General features: G+C 41.0%; 1 protein-coding gene across 11 annotated transcripts in view; it reads right to left on the reverse strand.

Moving 5' to 3' along the window:
- The window catches only part of UNC5D (unc-5 netrin receptor D), a 568,239-nt gene that overhangs the window by 536,210 nt on the left and 5,677 nt on the right, over positions 1–26,352 (reverse strand). Inside the window, exons 1-3 of one of the 11 annotated variants that reach the window (XM_086703733.1) lie at positions 23,829–23,973; positions 10,966–11,044; positions 9,640–9,713 (exon numbers count right to left, since the gene is read on the reverse strand). The exons of the other annotated variants lie outside the window; for them this stretch is intronic. The gene's annotated coding sequence lies outside the window, so the exon portion shown is untranslated. Of the gene's footprint in view, positions 1–9,639; positions 9,714–10,965; positions 11,045–23,828; positions 23,974–26,352 lie in introns of those variants that run through there. 11 annotated transcript variants of the gene reach the window in all.

Here is a 26,352-nt window from a genome sequence, read left to right on the forward strand (position 1 = left end):
TTATTATTCAAATTCAGTGAAATAATCTATTCAAGTGCTGAACACACAGAGCTCGATAAATAAATCAGCATCTGGAAGAGGAGTACCAGTCCCGCAGTGGTAGAGACCATGACAGGATGTGTGACTGGCATCGTACCAACCAGTGAGGACTAAAAAATCAAACTGCCATGGTTCTTCGTCTGTGGAACTATATTCTGTTGGGAAAGATAAATGAGAAAGGTAAGCAAATAGATAAATAAATACAGGAATACGTTTACAATACATAAAGTGGAAACAGTGCACATGGGAATCATGAATTTTGCAAAGGTGGTCGTTGGCGGGGGGGAGTGGACAGTATGGAGAAGGGGGCATTTGAGGGGTCCCTGGGTGACTCAGTCGGTTAAGCGTCTGACTTCAGCTCAGGTCAAGATCTGGCAGTTCGTGAGAAAGCCCCGCGTCAGGCTTTTTGCTGACAGCTCAGAACCTGGAACCTGCTTCGGATTCTGTGTCTCCCTCTCTCTCTGCCCCTCCCCTGCTCATGCTCTCTCTCAAAAATGAATAAATTTTTTGAAAATGTTAAGTAAATAAAATAAGATGTATAGAGTGATATTTCACTATTATCTACATAGTTTAGCTGTGGGACCTTGCAACAGATATTTCTCCATGCTTCAATTTCCAAAGTAGAGATAATGACAGCATCTTTTTTCATTGGGGTATTATGAGGATTAAATGAGTTCACATAAGCAACATTTTTAGAACAGTGCCTAGAATCTAGTTAAGTTCTAAATACAAGTTAGCTATTGTGATGGTAAAATATGTCCCCAAACTTAGTAATGAAGGACTTCATGGCTCTGGTTCTAAATTCTGTTTATCACTAACTGGACAATAGCCATTAGAGTCATGACAGATCCCCGAGGAAAACAAGCAGACCAAAAAGCAGAGTTACATTTCCACATGCCCTCACCAAGTAGTTGAATCACCATTCAGTTTTATCTACCTGTCTTTCAGTAATTTTTTGTCAATTTCATCCAGGGGATTTTCATTTTTGCTGGTGTCATTCAGTTCTTAAAATGGATCAGAAGATACTAAAATTATATATATATTTTTAAAATGCTTGTTTATTTTTGAAAGAGAGAGAGCACACAGTGGGGGAGGGTCAGAGAGAGAGAGAGGGAGACAAAGAATCCCAAATAGGCTCTAGGCTCTGAACTGTCAGCACATTTCCCAACTCATCAGAGGGGCTCAAATCCATGAACTGGGAGATCAACCATGAACACTCAACCAACTGAGCCACCCAAAGTGCCCCACCAAAATTTTCTATTTTTAACAAAAGGTGGAAAGCCACTGAAAGTGTTATCATTTGAAAGACTTTAAAAGTAGGTTTGTAAAATTCCGTTTCTCTGTTTTCTAAATGAATACAGAATTTCTAGGAAACAAATAGTATTTGGTGACAAAACTATCAATTAATAAATTCATTTCCACAGCCTCATTTCCAAATGTTCTGTACGTTGTAGAAGTTTATTTTTAAAATCACTTCTGTTTACACTCCTTTTTAGAATGATGAGAAACATCTAATATTTTTCAAAATAACTGCTGGGAATCTAGTGGTTACTCTCTTGTCACTACAGAAAAGGTCAGCGAACTTGGAACCATCTTGTTCTTAGAAAAGAAAGATAGGATATTCATCTTTAAGTCTGACAAGTCTTCAGGTTACTTTGCTCAAGATAACCAAAGAATCTCCACATGGCTCAGAAAACATTCACTGTCATTTCCAAATGCACCACAAAATACTGTCAAGATTCTACAATAATTTAACAAGTATCTATTCTTTCATAAAATAAGGTATATCAATGCAACATGCTGGTCAATGTCTCTCTCTGGTATAAGGTTCTCAACTTTTAAAGAGCTCAGTCTTGAAGGCTAGAGAAATAAACTTCCTACTGGTGGTTTCTCATTAAACTTACCCTGAAAAATTATTTGTATCCCCATCAAAACGGCTGCTCCTCAGTGATTACACTCACATAAATTCTCAACTATAAGCCATAAATCTATCTACTCTGATTCTCCATTAAGGGCTCATCGAAAGAAAAATTCAGTCCTTGTGGCAGATTTGCCCATGTTCCCCTATACTGTGACACTCTTCTCATCTAAAAGTGAGGTCTAGGTCCCCTTCCTTTCAATCCAGGTGGGCTGATGATGGCTTCAATCTATACAGTATGACAAAAGTGACTTCTGAGGTTAGGTCATAAAATTCTGTCTTTGGTGGGGTTCCTTTGTCTGATTCTCTTGGAACACTCGCTCTCCAAGGACTCCATCTTGGAATGCTTCCTCTCAGAACCTAGCTGCCTTATTGTGACAAGCTAAGCCACCCAAAGAGGCCTTGTGGAGGTGCTTCCAACATACCAGTCACATGAGTGTAGAAATATCCAGATGATTCCAGCCACAACCATTCTTGTCATAAGTATTCACAGTTGTCCCTGCTGAAGCCCCAGACATCATGAAGAAGAGACAAGCCACTCCCACTGCACCTTGCTCAATTCCAAGAATCCAAGAGCATAATAAAATGGTGGTTGTATTATGCCACTAAATTGGGGATCGTTTATTATACAGTGGTCACTGGAACAGATCTTTATAGATTTCACTATCAGAACATAATCTAGGGATGCCTGGGAGGCTCAGTCGGTTAAGTGCCTGACTTCAGCTTGGGTCATGATCTCCTGGTTCATAAGTTTGAGCTCTACATTGGGCTCTGTGCTGTCAATGCAGAGCCTGCTTGGGATCTTCTGTCCCCATCTCTCTGCCCCTCCCCTACTCATGCTGTCTCTCAAAAATAAGCAAATGTTAAAAAAAAAAAATAATATAATCTAACAAACAACATAAGTTCTGAGATGTTGAAACTTCTGTACTTTTACCTATGAGACAAACTGCCCATGAGGTAGTTTCTTCAAACACTTGTCCCTTGAAAGCTTCAGTATTTTTTACTATCTGCTTTCCAACAGTATTTGCCCGCAAAGGAATGCATTTCAATTGAATGTCATAATGTTTGGAGCATATTACGTGGCCATTTTTACCAGAGAAAGGGAAATAAACTTTTCTTCCAGTGGTATACAGCCAAATACCTTTGGCTTACAGAAGCCTCAAACAAGCTTCTAAGCATTCATCATCAAAAATAGTGAAGTTTTATGAAGTACTGGACTGAATGCTGATTTTAAACGTTCTGAGGGGGAAAAAACTGGAGGTCTGTTTTATAGTGCTGAAGGCTTGTTTTCTTATGAAAAGTTGGAACACATACTGTCAAAAATATGTAATTAACCTTCATACATCCATCACTCAACTTCAACAATTATCATCACAAGGCCTATCTTTCCTAATCGAGATCTCTCCACACTTCCAGGGTATTCTGATGCTAATCCCAGACATCATATCATTTCCATAAGCATTTCTATATGCATCTCTAACACAGGGGTCAGCAAACTACAGGTTGCAGGTCAAATCCAGCCAGCTGCCTGCTATTATAAATAAACTTTTATTGGAACACAGCCACACTCAACCATTCAGTCATGGTCTATGGATGCTTTCGCCGACAGAGTTGAGTAGTTGGGAGAGAATCTATGGCCCCAGCCTAAGTATGGTGAAGCCAAATTTTACTATCTGGCTCTTATTCAGGAAAAGCTTGCCAACCCCTGCTCTAAAAGATAAAGAATTTTTTTTAAATAGTAACATAAACTGCCTTGCTCGTTATAATAGTTCCATACTTACATTGGTAATATGGTAATATGATCACGGTAATAGCTTCACACTATGATTGGGTAAGAGTTTTAGTACAAACTAAAAGGTAGAATTTATAATTAACTGCAGTCAAATCAGGGCACTTTAAAAGGATCTGTCAAACCGGATTTGATTGTTACTGTTTTTCCTCACAATATAGAAAACGGGGAGCATGCAGGGAGACCTGAAGAAGGGCATCTCTGCCGTTGTCTTCTGGTTTCATCTGTGCTTGCCTCATGAAGGCTTTTTTTTTTATGTTTTATTTGATATTTGAGAGAGAGAGAGGCAGAGAGCATGCAAGCAGGGGAGGGGCAGAAAGAGGGAGACACAGAATCTGGAGCAGGCTCCAGGCTCTGAGCTGTCGGCACAGAGCCCGACGTGGGGCTCGAACTCACGAGCAGTGAGATCATGACCTGAGCCGAAGTCTGATGCTCAATCAACTGAGCCACCCAGGCGCCCCAAGGGCTATTTTCAATGTACAATTTGTTTGCAGAACAGCTAGGACCCATCTTACATAGACCAGTTAAAACCAGAACATCACTCAACAGCCCCCTGCAAGCCCTTTGCGTTGTGTCGACCCTACTTTTCCCAGCCTCTCATGCACCACGGGATGGTTCTGCCTGTAGCCTGAACATGCACATGTGTCAATTTGCATTTTACATATTTTAAAGGCTTTATGTCTTTTATTATTTTCTAGATACAAATTTAGATATTTGACGATGCTGAGTGCAGGCACTATGGATAATCACTAGTATTTTCTGTGTCTTTTTGTATACTTGAAACATTTCACAGAAAATTATTTTGCTCTGCACCCCCAAGAGATCCATATTGCAAACCCCACTTTGAAGGTCTGTGCAGGAATTTTATCAGTCTATTCATTTACACTTAAAACATCTGCAGTGCCCAAGCAAATAGATCAATGAATTGATAAGCTACAGCTTGTGCTGTAAATTTAGTCTGTATATTCTGTGGCTGGATATAAATGGGCCCATGTTTCACTCCTCAAAATTTCACTACACCTTATAAATCACATGACCTAGTCTGATTACGTTTTTCCCTGAACCAAATAAAAGATGACCCAGGTAAGCTTTATCTCAAACAATACAAAATGGTTTGGTTTTCTTCTGGGAAGTGTATTAAATTGAATACTGGTATTAATTATAGCACACAAAAAAAAAGTCACATTATTTTCAGATAAATTTGTGGCAATTTTATACCACTGGAGTGGTTTCCAGTAGGAAAGAATAATATTGTTTACTCTCAATTTTCAAATGATAATGTTACAGGCTAGGAAATTTGTTGACCGTCATAAGGCAAATCAGTGGTTAAATATGGATCGTCCAGGAGGATGGGAAGAACTAACAACATCAGTCACGTACTTCTCACACCTAAGGTCAGTTCACTTCTTTGGTTTGCATTCTTACATCTACTCTACTATTAGAGAGGCTTAATATTCAAATGCTCTTTTAAAGCCTAAAGTCACAGTGTATAGATACAAAGCCATCGATTTTGGAGTTTTGACACCACCAGGTTGAATGAAATCAGTTAAAAAGAAAAATAATAATTTATTATCTGTGATGTGCTATACAAATAAATTAAAAAAAAAAAACAATCCCTTAAAGCTGCATACAAATTTACAGAAATAGGCACTCTATTAATTGCAACTTAATACAGCAAATGCCTATTTAAATATTGGCTTCAGAGAGGAGAGATTTATTCTGCTCAATGGAATCACTAGAAGAATCTCCAGTGGGTCCCACCTTTGAAATGGGCTTAGAAGACAAAGTAGGAGTTCAGCAGCCTGATAGAAAGGGCAGGCAAATCTGTGTCCTGGAATATGCATAACTGCAGAGCTGTGAAAAGTTCATGGCATGTTTTTGTGATTGAAGTGTAAAGAACACAGTGGATCGTGCTGCCGGATGAAACTGGAAGAGGACACTAGGCCAAATTACATTATCAAGGAATGTGTACTTCAGCTTAAAGGCAACAGAGAACTGCAGTCAACTTGGGGAGAATAATAAAAATGAGGCTTTTAGAAATAGATTTCTGGGGCACCCAGGTGACTCAGTTAAGTGTCCAACTCTTGATTTCAGTTCAGGTCATGATGTCACAGTTCATGGGTCCGAGCCCCACGTCAGGCTCTGCACTGACAGTGCGGAGCCTGCTTGGGGTTCTCTCTCTCCCTCTCTCTCTGTCCCTCCCCTACTCAAGCTGTCTCTCTCTCACACAAAATAAACTTAAAAATACTTTTAAAAATTTGAGAAAGAGATTTCTGGTAGAAAGATTAACTGGACTATGGGATGCAGGAAGGTAGCCCAATCTTGCTCTCGTACCTAGTATTACGAGATTCTACCTTGAATTTATGAAGCGATTGTTTTTCCTAGGTCTATAAATCACTTTGGCAAACAACACAGTTATTTTAAGCATTTTGCTGAGAAATGAAATTTCCAGATCAAGAAACCTTATACTGTGAGGGGAGCACCGTAGTGTGGAGCTGGGAAGCAAGCCACGGTGATTCCCAATCCCAGGAAGTAGCTGATTGTGGCTTTCCATTGAAGCCCTTCTTAATTCTTTCAATACAATCTTGGCTCCTCTGATTTGGGTAAAATTCTATTTCCTACCCAAGACAATGCTTTAAATTTAACTATGCTTGAAAGGGCACTTTTTTTTTTTTCCTTTTTATGCTGGTATCCCTGTGTTCAATAGTTAAGTAAGCTTTTAAATCATTTCAAATTGGACCTAATATAAAAGGCCAAATATTTAAGAAGCCAGGGCTGTCTACTGGGCAAATATTTACACAATCTTTAAAACATTCAATATTTATTCACCCAGCCTTAATTGTCGTTTCTAAGACATCAGTCGATGTAAATACATGCTAACTGGAAATAGGGGGCTAGAAATGGACTCCAGAAGAGAAACAGCTCTTATCCTGGTAACTCTTCTGGTTTTATTTCCCTGGAGTTCAATATATTACAACTTAAGTATTTTTTAATTTAAAAAGTTCCATTATAACCTCTTCATAGTTGCACCAACCCAGACCCTCCTCCCCCCAACCAGGACTGTTAAAATTTACTGTGCAGGTGCATCAGTTTAACATGGTGCCACTGCCAACAATGATCCCCTTACATCACGAAGGAAATCTGGAGCGTTTTCAACATTGTACCTTGGAGATATTATTTGCACAGGTCAATAAAAAGAGATCAAGAAACCCAGGTAGCTATAATGAGCCCATTTTTATTTTTGCTAGCACTGGTTTTATTTAATAGCATCAGATATATTCTTATAGAGATATATTTGGCTTCCAACACTGGGGGGGGGGTGGGGAAGTAGCTGAAGAGCTTAATTAAAAACATCCTCCTTCCCATACCTACCAGCAAAATCAAATTTCTTAACACTCCCTATTATATAGCACTAGAAAACAATAACACAGAGCACTTAGGATTGTTCCCATCAGAGTTAAGAAAATATGTCTGAAAAACATTTTCCACCTGTAATAAGAGCAACAATCCATATTTTGCACCAGTAATGAGCCTACGCTAAACACACACACACACACACACACACACACACACGCGCGCGGGGGCGCACACGCGAGTCACTGTTAAGCCAGGTTCTATTTCCCTTAAAAGGAAGGGTACAGAGATGAGCAGAGAGAGCCCTCCACTGAGGAATAGCTCTGACTGGCTATAGCATAATAAACTGCTGTTTACCTTTTGGATTCTATTTATGCCACATGCACATTGTTCATCATTATTAAATGATCCTTTTTTATCTTTCCATGACAGTTACATATTTTAACAGGTGACAGTTTGCCTTTATAAGCAGCAAAACACTGGTTTATTAGTATGCTTGTGTGGCATAAAATAGAGTTCATTTTTTACTGAAATAACTGGAGGAAAGAAACATCAATTGTGCAGGGTTCTGAATAGCTCAATGGGTATAGAAGGTACTGGCAATAAATTAAGATAGGTTTGCTTTATTTATGAGTCTTAGGTATTCCTTCACAGTTGCTACTCTGCATGAATTTTAAGCGGCCCTTTGATGGGCAAGTCCATCTGAAGCAGGATCATAAACTCTTACAGGGTTTCACAATTAATTGCTTCTCTGTAGTAAACTCAAGGAAGAGTATAATTCTACTACTCAGAACATTCTCCCTGTCCCCTGACTACGCTGAAAGAGAGAGAGATAGATAGAGAGAGAGAGAGAGAGAGAGAGAGAGACATTATGATACTAGTGAGTCACTGAAATAGCAAAGTATGTTCCTCATCAGCTTTAGATGTTAGCAAACCCCAACCCAACTCATTCTGGAAATAGCCAGGGATGTCCTGGGTGTATTCTTAGAATGAGGATCTGGGGCAGTCCCTTAGCCTGCTGACTTGTAGGGAATAAGCTTAGGAACTCCCTGAGCTTGCAGCAGTGGGTTAACAAGGCATAAAGAATTAGAAAGCCATAGGATGAACACAGCCAAGTTTGGGTAAACAAGATTAGGTAAAACAGATTAGGTAAACAGGGCAAAGGCCCCCAGTATAGGACAAAGGTATAGGATTAGGAAATCTCAAAATGAAAACATCCAAGGGGAGGTAAACAAGGTTAGGTATTCAGGGCAGAAATGCCCCCCAACTTAGTACAATAGCAGAAAGCTGCTTTCACAGGAAGGAAGGACCAAATTAGGTAAACAGGAAAACAGGACTTTAGACCACAGCAGGGAGAAGTTGCCTAGAGTGGAGCTAATTAGCAAAATAACGGTGCTTTGTTGACCCTCAGGAAGCATGCTGTTTCTTGTCCCCTAGACCAGTTCAGGTAAACAGAGGTGGCGCCCCACTTGCTGTAAACAATCTTCCCCCCAAGCACCAGAATTGTGTTTTGTCTTGACCCAAACCCCTAACACCGCATATCTACAAAACCCCCTTTTCCCATGCCCCATGAGTTTGATGTTAACGGTTTCACTGTCTCTTGTTGCACGCCCATCACCCTTATAAGCCTTCTGATACTAATAAAAACAGAGCAAGGACCGTTACTCAGGGGCTCCTGTCTCCTACCAGACATTGCCCTCTCTCACATTTTAATCCTGGGTCCCACTCTCTTGCTGGACAAGAGAGAACTCCAGACCCAGAGCCTATGACACTGACTGATGCTGTGGACCCCTGGGTACCCCAAGGAAGACACCATTCCTAGCAAATAGCATGTAAGAATCTCAACGGCCACAAACTTCATATGCCACTGTTTGCGTTTATATTTAATAATGAACATAAATAAGTAAAATCCTGCCTGCAAATAATACTTGGTTGTACGTGCTTTGGGGAGAAGGCAAACAGCCCATCGAGCACAGAATGCCAACATTCAGCACTGCCAACGAAGCCAAGTTAGTAGATCATTTCTATAGCTGCACGTAGGAAGCACCTCATTGGGTAAAATATGGCCCTTTGGAATGATGGACGCACCAGAGGTGTCTCCCGAGCACAGGTGTGGTGCAGGGCGAAGATAATGGGCCTGGCTGGTAGCTTAGTTATTTGTTTCTCACCTGACAGGTGAACTGTTCTGTCTGCATTTTCGAGGAGACATAACTACACCTGTCACTCTGAAGGCAAAGGGCACTCAGGAATACCACTGCCAAATTCCTGATGGTTAGGATTTCATTCTCAGGGGTCAGGCGTTTGGCAAATCGATGCTGAGGAGGGAAGCAGTGTTTTTTTTGTTTTTTTGGTTTTTTTTAATTAAAATCTTGAGGGACAACCATTTATTTTATCTTAGCAAGGGTTTGGCACGGACAGGGATAAGGGCTGTTTCTTCTCCAATAAGTTTAAAAAGAAAAAAGAAAAGAAAACCCCAGCCACAGAGAAAGCAGTTGTTAACTCTTCCAATATGCATTCCTCTCTCCTCCCTCTTCCTTACCTCCTCTACCTTTTCACCAGCATCCACACACCCGGGCCCGGAGGATATGTCTTATACATGTTTTCATTATAGCACTTAAAAAAAAAAAAAAAGATCAGTCAGCTTTTTGCACCCTTCTCTTGCGCTAAAGTTGCTTCTGCCCTTTGAAAATATGAAAGCCCTTGAGTGATTTTATATTTTCAAAGGGTAAAAGTGCTAAAGAGCACTTCTCGATTTCAGAGACGAGGAAAAAAGTAAATCAGTCTGCCTAAAGTGTTCACTTGGAAAAGGCAAAAACGAACCACCGATGTGATGAGAAGTAGCTATGGAGCCTGGAGTTATATAGAAACAGCACTCAGGAGCCCAGGGCTGGAAAACAAAGCACCAGCCATTGCCTGGGCTCACGCCTTTGTGGTGTCCGTTTCTAAAGGAAGCAACGCTTCCCTAACTACTATCGCGATGATGAACACCTGGCCAGTATTAACTCCCACCCTGGATGATGCTTCAATGTGGGTAAAACCTGTGCCCAGTCCCTACACCCTCTTACCCTTACCCCCAGCCAGCTGCCGTCAACCACCTGCTCTCCTTACTCGGAAGGCTCGTCCCTGGTGTGCGGGTTGTCTTTCTGAAGTCCAGTCTTTCCTTAATACATGGCTTCTTCTCTCCACCTTCCCCATCCCACTATTAGACATGATTCTAGGGGCACCTGAGTGGCTCAGTCAGTTCAGCACCCGACTCTTGATTTCGGCTCAGGTCATGATCTCACGGTTCACGGGATGGACCCCTGCATCGGGTTCCACGCTGACATTGCAGAGCCTGCTTGGGATAATCTCTCTCCCTCTCTCCCTGCCCCTCCCCTGCTCTCTCTTCCTCTCTCTCTAAAATTAAAAAAAGAAAGAAAGAAATTCCTGGGGAGCCCAGGTGGCTCAGTCAGTTAAGCATCTGACTTGATTTCAGGTCAAGTCATGATGTTACAGTTCATGAGTTCAAGCTCCACACTGGGCTCCACAATGACAGTGTAGAGCTTGCTTGGGATTCTCTCTCCCTCTCTGCCCCTCCCACGCATGTACTCTTGTGCTTGCTTGCTCTCTCTCCCTCTCTCTCAAAATAAGTAAACTTAAAAATATTTTTTAAGAAAAGGGGGCACCCAGGTGGTTCAGTCCGTTAAGTGTCCATGATCTTGTTCATGAGTTCAAACCCCACGTCAGGCTCTGTGCTGACAGCTCAGAACCTGGAGCTGGCTTCCGATTCTGTGTCTCCCTCTCTCTCTGCCCCTCCCCCACTCACCATCTGTCTCTCTCTCAAAAATAAACATAAAAAATTTTTTAATATTAAAAAAATACTTACAGAGCTGGACTTCAGAACTCAACACCTCAGAACAAACCAACAGTTACCTCTCCCAAGGACATTTGTGTTTTTCCTTTCTCTGTGAAATAAAGGTTTTGTCTTCTGTTAAATGCACAATCTCAGGCCTAGCCAGCAAGGGGGAAAAGTATTTCCTGGGTAAAGGAGTTTTGCTCTTATTTGTGCAGCGTTGACTGTCCTATCCCCCAAACATTCCTATCCAAAATTTATCACTAAGTTTGGGGATCATTTCCTCTGGGTAAACTCCCACTTCCAAGATTTGGACGGCTGAGGGAGGGGAGAGGAGGTTGCTCCCTGTGGGGCCAGAGCACCCTGTGATATCTCCTTCCCTGCATTTCCCACAATGCCTTGTAAGGTTTATTCCGGCATGTCCCTCAGTAGACTGTAAGATCCCTGATGGTAGTTGCAGCTTGTATTTCTAGAACCTAGTTTCTAACACGGTGACTCAAACACAGTAGAATGAAATATAACTTCGTATCAGAATGATTTTAAGTAGTTTGCATGTATTGATTAATCCTCAAAATATCTCCTTGCAGTAGGTACTATTACTTATCCCCATTTTACAGGTAAGGAGACAAACACAGAGATGTTAAGCAATTTTCCTATGGCCACATAATTATTGCTAAAAACTGAATTCTAACTCAAATAGTCTGAGGTTATAGGAACTATTCTCCACTGCCTTTCAAAAATATATACACAATCAATATACTCAAATGTTTTTTGGAAGAAAAAAATTCAGATCACTTACAAGATGTTAAAGTAACTTGTTTCGGATCATACATCTTCCAATTTTATTTCCTTCTCTGCAATCTCTATTTCTTCCTTTTGAGGCTAAGTTAAAAAAAGGCCCTATAATCTGGCTAGCCCCATGCATGGATGTGTTAAATTCTGTTAATTCTCCTACCTAAATACCCATTAATGGTACTAATTCTCTTGGTGAGTCTCAGGCAATAAAAGCCCAGTTAGAAATGCAGGTAACTTATTTTTACCTGAGGTGATTATTTGGCCTATAATTAATATTACCAACTATTATCAGTTCCTACATCAACTCATGCATAATCTTTGCCCAAAGCAAGGTCAGTCATACATAACACCGACTCCATGGCAGAAGGCTTACTGTTGCAATATTTCCCTGATGTACAGGAAGCATAAGTTAGTCCCCAAAACAGCAAAGACCATACAAGTTAGGGCCTGGTCACCAGCCAGCGCAAGACCAGTGAGGGGGACTCACCGGCTCACCAGAGCCCCAGAGAGCCAGACTTCATCATTTCTGAGCTTGCTTCCTCCACTGTTTTACCACAGGGGAAAACAGAGCTGGTGTTCAAGGGCATTTACACATTAGGAAACATTGTAATCGATCAACTGCTGATACCAGAGACAACAGCCAAGGACAGAACCAAAGGATAGATTCTCCTTTGGTTCCCACATTGGCTTAGGGAACCTCGAGCAAACCTGGTAACTAAGAGGTGGCCGGGAAAGCCACTTTGGGGCACTTCCTATAGCTGGGTCTAAAGGGAGTATTCTACCCAAAGAATCCTGGACACTCATGTGAATCTCCATTATAAAGTTGGAAGGCACCTTGGTATGACACAGAAAAGAATATATGAAATGGAGGTAAACTGACCTGTGCTTCAAATCCTCCCCTTCCACTACTACAGCTATGGCCTTGGGACAGAATATCCAAGTTTTAATTTCCTTATGTATAAGACAGATAATAATGCCTATCTTATACAGTTAGTGTAGGAAGTAAAGCATATGTATGTCAAGCATCTACCATGACGAATGGCACATAGCAGACTTTCACATGGTCACATACAATTAGCAAGCCATAGCTCAGCACACAAATATTCATTGTAGCTGATAACTATCCATCCATTCATCTACTCGTTAATTCCTTGAAATACTAAAATGTGCCCAACAAGTATGCAATGATTCAGGAAACAACACGCCTGTCATCAAGGTGTTTTATAAAGAAACATAAACAGGCATTCAACTCACTACACAGATGACTTCCAGCTATGAAACTGATGCCATTACAGAGATGCACACATGGGGTAAACACTTTTGTAGATTAGGAATTGTAGAAGCTTTCATTCTGGAGGTGAGGACTTTAGCTAAGAGAGGTGCTGGTGGTGGTGAAGGAACGGATGAATTGAGAACATGTTAAGTCACAGATTGCCAACAAATATGGTCTTCAGATTTTTATTTTCTGCATCTTAATTACGTCAGATGCATTTCATTAATAAATCAGTTTAAGAAGAAGGTGGGAAGGAGACTTGGCAAAGACTAATTGCTCTAATCTTAATTAATTTTGCCTATGAAAATTCCCTGTAATTGTTTGCTTCCATCCAAGAAAAGAAAAAAAAAATAGAGAATAGGAGTGTATGTAATGATGATTGCTCTTGGCTAACTAGAGACAGACTTCACCACAGCTGAGACGGCCTGCACCCACATATGAAAAGTAAATATTCTAAGTAAGTGTATCCCTACTTATCTAAGCCTACAATAGTTAGAATAGCTCATTCTAGCCAAGGTCTGATTCATTCTGATGCTGAGATGAAATCCGTACATGGTAACATACCAGGTATAGAAAAACCCCTCTTCAGGGGCGCCTGGGTGGCTCAGTCGGTTAAGCGTCCAACTCTTGGTTTCGGCTCAGGTCATAATCTTGCCACATTCCTGGGTTCAAGCCCCGCGTTGGGCTCTGTACTGACAGTGCAGAGCCTGCTTGGGATTCTCTGTCTCCCCCTCTCTCTGCCCCTCTCCCACTCAGTCTCTCAAAAATAAAAATAAAAATAAATTAAAGAAAGAAGTGCCTTCTTTCAAAGTTGTCTTGGGAGTATTCAAAAAAAAAAGAACCAAAACTAGCATTCTGAATTTCAAAATGGTAACCAAATCACACACCATCCTCCTACTGAGAGATTAAAAAAAAAAAAAAAAAAAAAAAAAGACTGGGTGTCTTTTATCTAGTCAGCTCAATGAACTCAAAGAGCTACTATAGAAGTTCTCTGAAGAGCTCACTGCCAGCGGTCATGGGGCACTACAGCCACAACGGGTGTGACCACTAGCCCCGTGCAGTTGTTGAAAAATAACAAATATGTGCTATTTTCACACTTGTCCAAAGCACTGAAGAGATGTCACGGGGATATACTCAGAATCTGCTACCAAGAAGGTAACACTCTGAAAAGATAGAAGAACTCAAGTTTTTGGTTCATACCCAGATAATTTGTTGTTCCTCTCTCAAAATGGTAGAGACAAAGAGGAACCAATGGAGATGTACAGGCTAACAGAGGCACCGTGAGGAATATGGCTTCTACCTGGAGAACTCCTCTGAGTGGTTGGGTATCTCCTGGGATTTTCTATTCTCTATTTTCTATTCTCTCATACTTTCCTGTCTTTTCAAATTTCTTAGAATAAACACATAGTATTTGCCAAATGAAGGGAAAAAAAGTACTTTCATCTAAAAGAACTACTTAGAGGAAATACAATTAAACTTCCCTGCACTTAGTCACATGAACTTAACCACTTAGCCTATTCATGACTTTCGGGATGGAAACAAGAATGCCAGCTCCTAAAACTCCCACTGCCAGGCCTGCTGGCTCACTGACTGGGCTTCCCGATGTTCTCCCGTCTGGAAGCTCCCAGCAGTAAACAGTTGAGTGAAGGGGGCACTGAGAGTTCACCTCAATGACTTGCATCAAAGAGCAAGTCGGGATGCTTCCTCCAGAACTGTAACCATTACAGGGCCCTGGGCCAAAGGGTTATTATGTATAGCTGGTACCCTCTTATCTCCAGTCCTTTTCCTATCATTTCCCGTTTTTGAACCCTCAACTCAAATACCCAGGATCCTTAAGTTCTCTTCTGATAAAACAAATTCCCAACTATCCAGACTCATTCAATCAGAAAACCAGCATGCTTTTAACCTAGCAAAACTTCCCTAACATGGGACCACTAAACACTTGTTCCAAGTTCTTTGGCTAATTTAGGCTACCAAGATAGCAGCGAATATTGTGAAAGTGTGTTATCATTCCCATAGGTTTTTTATTTTATTAGATGGGGTAGCACAATGATTTCACCAAAACACATTATACACCTAAATAGTGGTTTTGCAGTTAAAACACCTTAAAACCCAACTTATACCAAACACGGCCCTGTGCCAGGTGTTGAGAAGGTACACTAAAACAAAAAATTATCTCTGACCTTGGGTGGGAAAAATCAGGAGCAAGAAACACTTATAAAAAAAAGAACTAGAACATGGTATGATTGGTGCAGCACCAGAAGTGATGTCAAGGTATGGAAATACAGCATTCAACAAGAAGAATTTAATCTCTAGGAGGGGGGAAGATTCGAGGACAGTGGTCCGTAAAGGCAGATTTGTTCAACAAGGGGCAGGAACAATGGCACAGAGATGTGAGTCCACACAGCATGCTAGGGAAATACCCAGTGTCTGGATGTGAAGTGAATGTCATTGTTGGCAATGGACTCAACCAGTCTAACAATCTCGAACCTGCCATATACATCTCTTTACCTTAATCGCGGTATCTTCACATTAGTTCATACTTCTGGACAATGTCTAATAGGTTAGTTCTTTGCCTGTGGAATGGATAATGAAAGGTGTTCTGGAATAAGCTCAAGAAAAAAAGAGGGTCAGGGACCACCTGACCGTCTAAGATTTGTGTGGTCCACAAATCTTAGTCATCATGGGGAGGATAATACAATGAGATTAACTGGATGATATCCTACAGCCCTTCATCTACAAACCCCAGTTTCATTCAATGGTTTATCAAATATCTATTCAGTGAAAGAACATATTCCGTCCAAAGGTATGAAAGATGATTACAACACCATGCCTGTTTTCAGAAGTTTCCACATAACAGGGAGCAAGAGAGAAATAAATATACCTAAAACAATACTCAAGGCAGCATTGGAGAAGTGTAAGCACAAAATGCACAAGACAAAGGAAGTTGTGGGGTAGTTTTGAGGCACAGAAAGGAGTCTACTTAAGTAGAAGGTACACGAAGAAACAGTAGGAATTAAAAACAAACAAACAAAAAACCCTACAAAGGTTTGCTGGAAGTGTTCTGAAGAACATTTTATGCCACACTAAAAAATGTCCATGTAGGTATGAAATGTTCATACAGGGGCACCTGGGAGGCTGAGTCAGTTGACTGTCTGACTTGAGCTCAGGTCATAATCTCAAGGTTCATGGGTTCAAGCCCCACATTGGGCTCACCGTTGTAAGCCCTGATTCCACTCTGCATCCTCTGTCCCCCTCTCTCTCTGCCCCTCCTCTGCTCACACTCGCTCTTTCAAAAATAAATAGACATTAAAAAAAAATGGAAATGTTCATACATTACAAAGGTGACATCACAGATCATTAGAGAAAGAAGAGGGACTTCTCAGTAAATGGTTCTGGGACAACTGGTTATTCACATGAAAGAAAGAAGTGAAACTTCTAACTCAAACTCTATGCAGAAAAATATGAAATGTATTCTAGGTGGATTAAAGGCCAAAATAGGAAAGATCAAACTATACAATTTAGAATATAGGAGAATGTATTCAATTGCATTTAGGAAGGATTTCCTAAGCACAACACCAAAGAGCTAAGCATAAAATGATAACACTAAAATTGAAACTTAAGTTCATGAGAAAATAAGGTAAAATATCCAAGTCATCAAGAAATACCGTAAAGTAAAACAATAAATAAAAATAAAACACTAGGAGAAATATCAAGCACACCTAACACATTAAGGCTTCTATAAAATATTTTTGACACATATATACTTAAAGCTACCATAATTCAATAAGATAATAAAAAATGAACAAAATACTTGAGTGTTTCACAGAAGAAATACAATTGGCAACGAGTATATGAAAAAAATGTTTTAACTTCATTAGTAATCAGAAATATGGAAATTAAGTCCATGCAGAGATCATCACGTTCAAACCACGAAAAAGCAGCAGAAACCTCCAGGCCCAGAAATACCAAATGTCGGCCAACGTGAAATGACGAGAGCTTATAAATTGCTGAAAATGATTTGGCGCCATCTGGAATATTCAACATGCTGGTGTTCGAGGTCTCAGAACTGTCTTAGGTATGTAAGAAACACTTGAAAATGGGTACCATTAGACACACGTAACAACGCTCCTAGTTAGCACTTTTTGGAACAGAAAAAAATCTGAACGAACCCAAATTTCACCGACAGCAACGTAATTATGGTTGAGTCACACCACTGAATATTGTATCTGAGGGAAGTGAATCAACAACGGCACATGTAATAACAGAGATAAAACACAATCTTGGTCGTGACAAGCAACAACTGCTGAGAAATACGTAGACTCTAATTTAAATACACCTCCAAAGGAAGTAAAAGTAAACTGTGTAGAAGTACATACATCTTTGTTTAAACTGTTTGTTAAAAACAAGGAAATGACGAGCGCAGAATGTGAGCATGATTGCTTCTAAAGGAGAATTGCAGCGGTGCACTACGGGAGAAACGCACCAGAGTCAAGCATGGAGAATGCTCCACTTCTTACGTGCGGTGGTTAAGCGCACAAATACCCATTTTAGTTTCATGTTTAAAAAACTACTTATTCATCCGCAACAATAACATCACAAAATGTCTTACGGTTTGGATTTGATTTCACAGACAAATAGGAAACCGCTGGCAGTTGTGAACAGGGCAGTAGTGTTAGAAACCCTTGTGGGGCACCTGGGTGGCTCAGTGGGTCAAGTATCTGACTTTGGCTCAGGTCATGATCTCAGGGTTCCTGAGTTCGAGCCTTGCATCGGTCTTGCTGCAGTCAGCGCTGAGCCCACTTCAGATGGATCATCTGTCCCTCCTCTCTCTGCCCCTCTCTCTCTCTCTCTCTCTCTCTCAAAAATAAACATTTAAAAAAAAGAAACTCCTGGGGTGCCTGGGTGGCTCAGTAGGTTAAGCCTCTGACTTCAGCTCAGGTCATGATCTCAAGGTTCATGGGTTTGAGTGCCGCGTCGGCCTCTGTGCTGACAGCTCAGAGCCAGGAGCCTGCTTAGGATTCCGTGTCTCCCTCCCTCTCTGCCCCATCCCGGCTCACACAGTCTCTTTCCTCAAATGTAGGTGAACACTGAAGAAAATTAAATAAGGAAGGGAGAAAGGAAAGGGAGAGAGGAAAGAGAGAGAAAGATAGAAAGAAAAACTCTTGCCATGGCTGCGGTAATGATGTCCCCACCTACTCCTCTTGGTCAGCAATACTGCTGGTGCCCGGGACCCTCCCTGACACTATAGGAGGCTCTACACTGCCTCTATCCTTCAGACATGAAGACCAGGATGACGACATTAATCCACTCGGAAAGATGAATACTTATCATTTATATCCTGGACCTAGAAGCTGGATGATGTGTTAAGAGGATAGGAATCTACATCTGTGGGTCCTGGGCTTGTGTCCAGAAGGGAAACCTGGTACAACCTCCAAACCTGGGTTCTTAGAAGTCTCCTCCCCTTATACATAACCACTCTCAACGATTCTCATTCCTTTTAGTAATACCTCAGTTGTTCCCAAGCAGGAGACGTCTAGCCCCCAAAGGCTGAAATGTTTTGTGCCATCATCCAATTTCATTCATCCAAGTCACCTAGGACACCATGTGGAAGGAGGAGGCCTAACATGGAAGCGGAGGCAAATTAGGATCAGTCATCTTCGATCCCTTACTTTTGCGAGGACAGTGATTTTCAAATTACCTCGCTAAATTTCAAAACACAATCAGAATCTACATTTATACACAATCGGTGCACCCATTAAATCAACGGCTCTCAATCTTATGTTCTCAAGCTGAGAATCTCCTGGGGAACTTAAAGAAATACCAGTGGGTCATCCCCCAGGGGATTCCGACGTGATTGCTCCGAGTAGAGGCCCTGCCAACAGCGGAGAACATCAGAATTACACTGTTGATCCTCGTCATTTAAATCACACACGTGGATTCCTACACACCCAGGTCACGCTACACATTTGGTGCTCTTTCAATCTATTGTGTTTCAATAAAACCACTTAAACATAGTTCAAACTGTTAAACATCACTTTTCAGCTCAAAAAAAAGTTAATGGCCACACACATTCTAAGTACCTGCATATGATGGTCTCCCCCATCCTGGCTGACAATGCTAGAGATGTCTGACTTTCTGCCGAGTTTGGGGGGGTGGGGAATGGTGCCAGGTGATGACCAGCCATTTGCACATCCAAAACCCGACCACCATTTCCAGGAGCAAGATCCTTCACTGATTAATACTAAAAATAATTAAACCCCGAATGCTCTGACACCTAATCTCCAAGAATCAGAAGTCTTCAACACCCTACGTGTTTAACACTTTTCCAGCGAGCTGGCTTTGCCATGAATCATCATCAAGATCCAGTCACCAGAGTTTCCAAGCTCCAGCTTAACCACAGGGTTTGCTTTTTGCAAGTTCTCGTGGCCTTCAGAGGGGCAGAATTCACTTTAAAATAAGGAACAATAGGGGCTGCATGAGAAGAAGCAACTGAAGCTTTTAAAATTACATCCAGTCACTGCCTCTGAATGTAGATTTATAGCCTTTTGAGGGTATCACCAGCATACTGTTGCCAGCACCGAAAGCCTTGTAAGAAGCAGCACCAGTTAAACGCTTATGCACATTTGAAATCTGCTCCAGCTCGTGTCCTCAGTGTGTCCACCATCATGAGCAATTGAATAACACCACCTTCTAACAGGCCCAGCTGACCATTCAAATTGGAAAGGGTTCCCTTCTCACCACACCTGAATACACAGATTTAAACAGGGAAAAATGCAAGTTGGAAGTAATTTACTTGCCCAGGTAAGTAGGTTATGTGGCAAATACCATTCTAAAACTATATCCTTTGGGTAAAGTATAATGCACGGCACTAACATCACATAGTGTTAGTGGAAATAAAGTTAATATACTCTTTCCTACGTACAGACTTTTTAAATAATTACACTTAAAAAGTATTTAGGATGTACTGGTGTTTGTAGTAGAGTCTTAATGCTAGTTTAGTATGTGTTCATACTGCACACATTTAGTACAAGGATGCAGAAGTAATTGGGACAAAAGCTTAAGACTCACTCCAGAGGGGCGCCTGGGTGGCTCAGTCGGTTAAGCATCCAACTTCGGCACAGGTCATGATCTCGCGGTTTGTGAGTTCTAGCTCCGCATCAGTGCTGACAGCTTAGAGCCTGAAGCCTGCTTCAGATTCTGTGTCTCCTCTCTCTCCCCCTCCCCTGCTCATGCTCTCTCTCAAAAATAAATAAATGTTAAAAGAAAAAAAAATTAAAAAAAAACACTCCAGATTTTATCCCAACACAAATCTATAATGTAGACCCCTTTTACAAAATTAATTAGCTCTGCTACACTGAACTAGCTTGAGTGCCTCAAATCAAAACCCCAACATTCAATGATTAAGAACTGAGCCAAGAAATCTCTATTATTTCAAAGGTATTTGGAAAAATGTAAACATTTTAAATCAAATGAAAACATCCTTTAACAGAGAAAAACAATGATCAATAGTCTTTAGTCTTCTGGTATCATTTCTTTTGAATTCCTTTGTGCCTCTATTGATTACGTTTGTTATTAGAAGCCTGGAAAGGAAAAGAGGGAAGAGTGACATTGAGAGACAGAAGATCTGGATTCACGGGCAGGCACCGACAGAAATGACCTACAGAAGCCAAGAAAGCTACGTTGCTTCTCTAGGCTTTGGTTGTTCATGTTAAGATGTGGGTCTTACCCTAAAAATATTAGGATTCTCTTCAGCAACATAATTGTACAATTTTCCTCTACAAATGGGAAACAAATACATAGAAACTCAGTGATCAAATCAGTGTTTATCAAATGTTAAACGGAAGGCCACATAGATGCTCTCTATCTTCTGCTTTTAGACAATGCCCCTCCACAAAGCTAGAAGCTTTAGAAGCACAGCACAAAGACAAGTCTCGAAAACGAGGATTGACCAGCTCCCAGATCTGTTAAATCTCTTTACAAAATGCACCAAAGTCACGGAGGCAAATTTGAAAGCGGAGTGTTCTATACAGTGAGTTTTATCACAAGTGTGTTATTAACACAGTGTTCAGAGACTCCGAATATAGAGACAGAAAATTTCATAAGTCTGGTTTCTATTAGAAAGGGAAAGTAAGCATCCATGGGCCCCCACACCCAAGTGAGCAAACATGAGCTATGGCGGAGAAGGGGCGTCCTATTCATACTGAGAATGAAAGGTACTGAAAACAAATCAGAGCATCACAGAATGTGAGAGCATGCAGGAGCTTTCAAGACAATTTAGGCATTTCTTCTCACATTAGGAATAAAAACAACCAGGGGCACCGGGGTGGCTCAGTTAAGTGTCTGTCCTACTCTTGATCTTGGCTCAGGTCATGATCTCATGGTTTGAGTTCGAGTCCCCCACAGGGCTCTGCACTGACAGCACAGAGCTGCTTGGGATTTCTCTCTCCCTCTCTGACTTGCACCCTCTTTCTCTCTCAAAAAAGAAAAGAAAAAAAGAATTTAGTCCTTTCTTCTCACTTTATGAATAAAAAGAACCAGGAGCACCTGGATGGCTCAGTCGGTTAAGCATGAGACTCTTGAAAAGGCTCAGGTTATGATCTGTTGGTAAGATGTAGCCCCCAACCCCCTGAGTCAGGCTCCACATTATAGGTATACATACTCATTCTCTCTCTCTCTCTCTCTCCCCCCTCTCCTCATATCTTCTCTTTCTCAAAAAAACAAAAAAAAGACAAAATAATAGATAAGACAGATAAAAAGTACCAGAGAACAAAGTGATAGGTTGAAGGACACGTGGTCTCGAACTCCCCAGGCTCATCACACTGCTTAAATGAGAAGGGAATTTCTGAGAAGGGAGTGACTTTGAGGAAGAAACAAAGATTTGGGGGTTAAATGAGAGATACCATGGAGAAAGAGAGAAATGGGAATATGTGAATTAAGAAGCTGACTTTCAAGTCAAAATTGTATCCACATCTCAAGTGTGTTATTAATGCCTTTTAAATTAATAGTGTAGAACTCTAATGATCTAAGTTTGCTATAATGATGATATATGACATTCTACTAATATATAATACATACACAGATACCCATGCATTAAAGCACTTATCACCTTGACAACTGTTAATAATGGGCTCTACAGGTGATGGTCTTTTCTGCTGCAGGATGTGATACGATACAGCTGTCTTTTCACACTGCCATTGCAGAGGCTGAAATGCATCTCAAGCTGTCTGCTAAATTTGAGAAAATATCAAATGGGTTGTGTGAGTTTTCTTTCTTTTTGCCCCAATGTAAAAAAAAAAAAAAATTTTAATGACAAATTTTTTTCAGCTTTACATCCTTAAAGCAAACCCCAGAAACACTTACATCCCACCCACATACCTCACCTGGACAAAACCTGTGAATCTCCTGATTGTTTTTGGTTTTGTCTTAAGGAAAACAACTTTGGAAATCTGATGCAGGCTACTGGCAATCAGTGTAGCTTCTGGCCCCAAGACTGAAGGGGATACAAGGGCTGTCGATTTAGATGCAGTCAACTCCTCCCAGCCCCTTTCAAAAGGCTTATCACACACTTACAATTTGCCTGGCAAAGAATCTTATTTGATGGTATTTTTTCCCAATCTCTTTTTAAGACAGGTTGGATAATTTTGTTTTAATGTTTATTTTAGAAAGAGAGAGCGAGGGTGAGTGCAAGTGGGGCAGGGGCAGAGAGACACAGAACCTGAAGCAGGCTCTGTGCCATCAACACAAAGCCCAACGCAGGGCTCAATCTCACAAACCCCGAGATCATGACCTGAGCTGAAGTCAGACCCTGACTCAGCCACCCAGGCACCCCAGATAGGTTGGATAATTCTCAAAGACATAATGAAAACTGTTATTGGAAGTCCGTTTGCACTGAGCCATGGCAATACTTCCAAACACAAATTTAAAGACTTTAATCTTGTTTTACAAGTGTACACATAAAGAAAAAATAAAGCACAGGCACTCAAAATTAATAATGAAGACAAGGCAGAGGGGTGCCTGGGTGGCTCAGTCAGTTAAGCGACTGACTTGATCTCGCAGTTGGTGAAATGGAGCCCCATGCTGGGCTGTGCACTGACAGCACGGAGCCCGCTTCTGATTCTCTCCCTCTCTCTCTCTCAAAATAAAAAAATAAACTTAAAAAAAATAATAAAGACAAGGTATTTAGAAAGCCATGCAGACTGAGGAGCTAGTATTCTATTTCTAAAAACTGTCTGGTTTGTAATGGCATCTTTAAAAATAAAACCGGAGAACTAATTTGTGATTTTACTTACTTTAATGAACACTTTAATTCCTTTGATTAAGAAAATATTATTGCTTAGCAAGTTCCTCTGAATGTTTGACGTACAGCTTATTCCATACCGCAGTCTGCCATGAGAGATCTAGTCACAGTTTTACTTCCCTCCAATCACTTCTGACACATTTCCCGCGTAGGGGCATCTCTGCTTATAACCATGAGAACATAACACCAACAGACCAAGAAGGCAACACAGGTATCACCCAAAATTTTTATTCAGTTACTCTCCTCCATCACACATGCTCATGCATCCAGAGCCTGGTCTCAAATATAATGTGAGCAAAATGCTTTATCATTCAGCTCAGGTCTAATGACTCTATTAGGCCAGAAAACAGAAGTACATGGTAAATAAGTCCAAAACCCAGAAGCCATTTGGAGACTCGGCTTTGAGTCCTGGTACCACTTATTGCTGCCTGTGTCGCCTTGGTTGAAAAATCTCTACATCTAACTTTATCATCTGTTCGATATCAAGGTGGAGGTGAAAATACAAAGCAATCATACTTGTGAACATACCTTAAAAGTATCAAGTTCCACGCAAATGAATTATTACTCATAACAGCCATCCATGATAGTGTCCTTCTTCTACTTAACCATCTTTCTAGAATAGGCTATCTAGTAATATAGGCTTTGGGGTGCCTGGGTGGGTCCATCGGTTAAGAGTCCAACTTTGGCTCAAGTCATGACCTCACACTGTGTAAGTCTGAGCCCTGCATCAGGCTCTGTGCTGACAGCTCAGAGACTGGGGCCTGCTTCGGACTCTGTGTCTCCCTCTCTGTCCCTCCCCTAGGACATTCTCTCCCTCACTCTCAAAAATAAATAAAACATTAAAACATTAAAAAAAAAAAAAAGGAATGTAGGCTGTACAATCTATTAAGGAAAAAAATATAGGGGTGCCTGGGTGGCTCAGTTGGTTAAACGTCTGACTCTTGATTTCAGCTCAGGTCATGATCTCAGGGCTGGTAGATTCGAGCCCCACACTGGGCTGCAAGCTGAGAGCACAGAGCCTGCTTGGGATTCTCTCTCCCCTTCTCTCTGCCCCTCCCCTGCTTGCTCACACTCTCAAAATTTAAAAAAAATAAACTTAAAAAAATACATACATAACTATCTTATAATTATTTAATTCTTCCTCTGGCAATTAAATTTCCCTGAGTATTTTATCACAGGATCAAATAAGTTTCAGAAAGTTTAGTCTCAGTAGTATTTATACCTTGCATAATAAGGCTGGAGTAAAAAATACTAGTTGGCGGGAGCCTGGGTGGCTCAGTCAGTTAAGCATCCAACTCTTGGTTTTGGCTCAGGTCATGATCTCACAGTTCATGAGTTCGAGCCCCTCATCAGCCTCTGTGCTGATAGCATGGAGACTGCTTGAGATTCTCTCCCCCTCCTACTCTCTGACCCTTCCCCACTTGTGTTTGTGCGCTCTCTCAAAATAAACAAACTCAAAAAAAAAAAAAAATACTAGCTGGCATATGCTATTGGACAAGAACTATCAGGTGCTGGGTAAGAGTTAATAGTAAGCACAATGGATCCTGTCAGGTGCAGAGAACTATCTTGCAGCAGATACAACAGACCCCGGCACCAGCTCATACACCATGTTGTGACAACCACAATCCGTCAGCTTGGGGAGCCTCAGTACCCTGTATGAACAGCACTGTTTTTCTGAACCAACTGATTTTCTCTACCTCTTACTTAACGATAGCCCCGTCCTCTCATTATCCTGAACTCCGCACCATTTGAAGTGCAGGTGCAGTCGACACATACAATAAAAGGAAGAAGTGATCAAGATGAGTAGAAAAGCTTCCTAGTTAAAAATCTGACTTTGGGCAAACTGTTCAACTTCCTAGGGACTCAGTTTCGTCTTTATTACCTGCAATTAATTAGATGCAAACATAAGTCCTCAATCACTTCACAATAGAAAGACTTTTCAAATACTGTTTACAGATGCTAGAAACAAGACATTATCTCATCTCAGAGCAGTGCTCCTGAATGTGTTAGTTTTACGACTGGCTGTATGTTTGCCTGAGTTTAAACTGACATTTGTGTTTACCTATTCTTCTATTGGCATTTTAAAAATAGCCTCGCACTGAATTCCGCTTCATACAGACTTGCAAGTGAAAAACAATACTGCAAATAAAAAACCCGAATTACACTCATCTATGGCCCTGCTACTCAAAGTGTGGCCCATGGATAGGGTCATCCAGAAGCCCGTCAGAAATGCAGAATCCCAGGCCCCTCCCCAGGTTTACTAGAGCAGAAGGTGCAGTTTAACAAGATCTGCAGTGACTGAAATGTGCACTAACATCTGAAGAGCACTGACTTGTGAGTTTCAAAGACATTACCAGCATAGCTCCCATAACCTATGAGCGTTTCAGTTTCCCCTCCTCTCCTGGATTTTATTAAATTAAATTCAAATAAAGATGGTAACTCCTGAATAAGTGCTGTTGCTAGCAGAAGCCACCAATCACTTTCACACCACTCCCAGCAACACGCGCACAAATATATTCACAGGCAGATCTCTCATCCAATATTTAGAAAATAAATTTGCTTTTATAGTAAGTTATCAAAATCTGTGAATGATATTACACAAAACATAGCTGTGCCAGTGTTAGTTGAGCCTCTGAAGAATTCGGGATGATTTCTTCCTATGCCTGCCCACCAATCACCTACCTTCTGGAATTTCTGCAACATCATTTTCCCTTGGACTTACCTGATGGAGAAATTACAAACATTTGATTTTAGATGACAACAAAACACCTGCCAAATTCATTCTCCACATGGCTGCAGTGACGTTTTCCCCCAAGATTCCTCTTAACCTTACAAGACCAGGTTGGGTCGGTGGAATACACCTGCAAAGGTCTCTCTTTCTGGAAAGGAAGGCTCTTTTGCACTTTATGAACCAGAAATTTGGGGACAGTCAACATCTGCATTAACTGAAGCTGTCACTGACCTCACTCGAAAGGCAGCTTTTGGCTTTCCGATTTCCTTATTTATGAAGGAAGGAACTGCTCACAGGGGAAGAATTCAGGCCTCACCTTAC

The sequence above is a fragment of the Puma concolor genome, chromosome B1 (genome assembly GCF_028749965.1).
Source record: "Puma concolor isolate L17-30 chromosome B1, mPumCon1.1.hap2, whole genome shotgun sequence".
NCBI classification, from domain to species: Eukaryota; Metazoa; Chordata; class Mammalia; order Carnivora; family Felidae; genus Puma; species Puma concolor.